The sequence below is a fragment of the Prionailurus bengalensis genome, chromosome D1, assembly GCF_016509475.1.
Source record: "Prionailurus bengalensis isolate Pbe53 chromosome D1, Fcat_Pben_1.1_paternal_pri, whole genome shotgun sequence".
Lineage (NCBI taxonomy): Eukaryota > Metazoa > Chordata > Mammalia > Carnivora > Felidae > Prionailurus > Prionailurus bengalensis.
The window spans coordinates 73,853,553-73,856,695 of record NC_057346.1 but is presented as its reverse complement, the minus strand read 5'-3'; positions in this window follow the sequence as shown (position 1 = coordinate 73,856,695).

Below are 3,143 nucleotides of genomic sequence, written 5' to 3'. Positions count from 1 at the left end.
AAAGCAAAAGAGGTGCCGAATTTCCTGAGTTCCAGGAACCAACCAGCAGGGCTTAAAGTCTGGGGTTTTAAAGATCAGCGTGCTTGGCTCTAGGAGAGCTTGGAGGACATTGGGGCTGCCCTTAGAAGGCAGGCAAACAGCCTGCAGAGGTCCATTGTGGAAACAGCAATTTGAAAAGCACCTGGGGCACACAATGGGGAGGTTATTTGCTAATCTGAGAGTGATTGACAAGGTTCAGGAAGAGACCCCTTCGGGAATGAAGGAACTGGCAGGCATGAGTTCCCTGCTCCACCTCTCAGCATAAGCAGGGGGCCACTAGCGGGGAAACAGCACAGCCTCACTATAGCTACTTAAGTCCTTCCCACCTCGCTGGGGTGAAATGGCCCCTCCCAGTCAAGCTTGCCTGGGTGGCAGCACCGCAGGCCCTCTTCCCCAGAAGACAAGCCCAAACCCTTGCCCACATCACATCTTCCAACGTGGAAGTTTTGTGGGCCTTGGCTCCACTGGCCAGAAATGGCAACAGGTCTCATTTCATACGCAGATCAGAGCACACCTAGTTAAAACATGCCACATTCAGGCCAGGGACCAAACACTGCCCACAATAGGCAGAGAGAGCCTCTGTGGACCACTGGCCTGAAGGATAAAGCTTTCAGAACACAACACCAAAGCAGATACAGTATACATTGGAGACACTCCTGGAAGTGCCAGGCCCTGCAGAAAGGGGGACACCACACTGCAGGGCACTACAGGACCTCTTCATAAAGCCATTACCCTCAAGAACGAGAGACTGACTTTCCTAACACGCAGAAACAGGCGCAGACAATTAAACAAAGTAAGAAGACAGAGGAATTTGTCCCAAATGAAAGAACAGGACAAGCCCATGGCCAGAGATCTAAGTGAAACAGATATAAGTAACATGCCTGATGGAGAATTTAAAGCTTTGATCATAAGAGTACTCACTGGACCTGAGACAAGAGTGGAGGACATCAGTAAAACCATTAACACAGAGATAGGGAACCACATAGCAGAGATAAAGGGCTCAGTAATGAAACGAGAAACACACTTGATGGAATGAAGAAATCCAAGCAGAGAGATGGGAATCATGATGGCCCAAGCTGTAAAAACAGCAGATGCTTTGAAATCTGCTAATTGATTTGCATACTGCTGAGTTCAATGACTGAGAGGCATAGCCACCACGGCTGCTCCAAAGTCAGAGGGTTTTTTTTAAATGGAGGTGTAATTGACATATAACATTATATTAGTTTCAGATGTATAACATTGCAAAATCAGTTATTGTGTTTAAAAAAAAAAAACAACACTCCAAAGCCAGTTTTGAATAGAGAAACTTGATTCAGTTTCAGTTTTCAGTTGCATTTTCTCTAAATTAACAGAGCAAGGCAAATTTGGAGCCAGGTTGACTGAACATGCTGAACTCCTTTTGAAAAGGTGACATGTTCCGGAGCCAACACATCAGCAATGAAAGGAGTGCTAGTTCATAGTTAAAACTGGCTTTCTGGGAATGGGGGGGGAGAGAAAAACCCGGACTTCCAGCATTTGCAGGGATAAACGCTTTTAACATGGCCAATTTTGTGGTATCACTGAGTGCAGAACAGGAAAGAAATGTGGTTACTACACACCATTACATAGATTAGATTAGATTAGATTAGATTTCCATCATACACACCATTATATAGATTATATTATATTATGTTCTATTCCCATCATACAGATACAGTAAATGTAAATGACCCAAGAACATAGATAATAGTGAAATGCAGCAGAACAAGGTGATGAATGATGACTTAAAAAAAATTTTTTTAACATTTATTTATTTTTGAGAGACAGAGCACAAGCAGGGGAGGGTCAGTGAGAGAGGGAGACATAGAATCTGAAGCAGGCTCCAGGCTCTGAGTTGTCAGCACAGAGCCAGATTCAGGACTCAAACCCACAAACTGTGAGATCATTACCTGAGCCAGAGTCCGATGCTTAACTGACTGAGCCAACCAGGTGCCCCTTGCCTTTGCTCTTAATGTAATTTATTTAATTGTAAGTTTATAGAAGTTAATTTTTAGTATGGCATTAATGACTGGCTCACAAAATTCCTGAAAGTTGAATAGTTAGCTCTCCTGAGCTGCTGGCATCAACCAGCTCCAACATAACACTAAAGGTCAGAAGTTTTGCTATTAAATAAGTGATAGTGAAAGGTAAGTGGTTATTGCCAGCAAACATTATTGGCTTAAAAATTGGAAATTTTCAGAAGTCAGTTTTTTTATTTATTTTTAAAAAAAAATTTTTTTTCAACGTTTATTTATTTTTTGGACAGAGAGAGACAGAGCATGAACAGGGGAGGGGCAGAGAGAGAGGGAGACACAGAATCAGAAACAGGCTCCAGGCTCTGAGCCATCAGCCCAGAGCCTGACGCGGGGCTCGAACTCCCAGACCGCGAGATCATGACCTGGCTGAAGTTGGATGCTTAACCGACTGCGCCACCCAGGCGCCCCATAAGTCAGTTTTACCATTAACTTTCATTTCTTTCAGAATTAGCTTCCTAGCCGCCATAAATACAAAAGGATGGATTGATCTGAGATGCCAATTTGGAGAGATTGGTGAGTAGAGACATGGATGACTCCAGAAAGAAGTAATTTCTCCTCAAATCTAACAACCAAATGACTCTAAAACTCAGCCCATCAAGAGATTTGAACAAACAATTCATAGAAAACCATAAAAGAACTATAAAATTATAATGGATCTTTATCATATGGAAAAAAAAAAAGACTCATCTTTCAAGAAAATGAGAAGACAGGCCACAGACTGGGAGAATATATTTACAAAACACACATTTGATATAAGGATAGTTATCTATAATATATAAAGAACTCTTAAAACTCAACAATAAGAAAACAAACAACACAATTAAAAAATGAGCCAAAGACCTGATAGACACCTCAATGAAGAAGATATACAGATGGCAAATGAAAAGATTCTCAAAATCATGTAATCATATGTCATTAGAGAATTGAAAATTCCATCAATGAAATTCCACTACCTATTAGAATGGCTAAAATCTAAAACAGATAACACCAAATGTCGACAAGGATGTGGATAAACAGGAACCGTCATTTATTATGGATGGAATGCAAAAT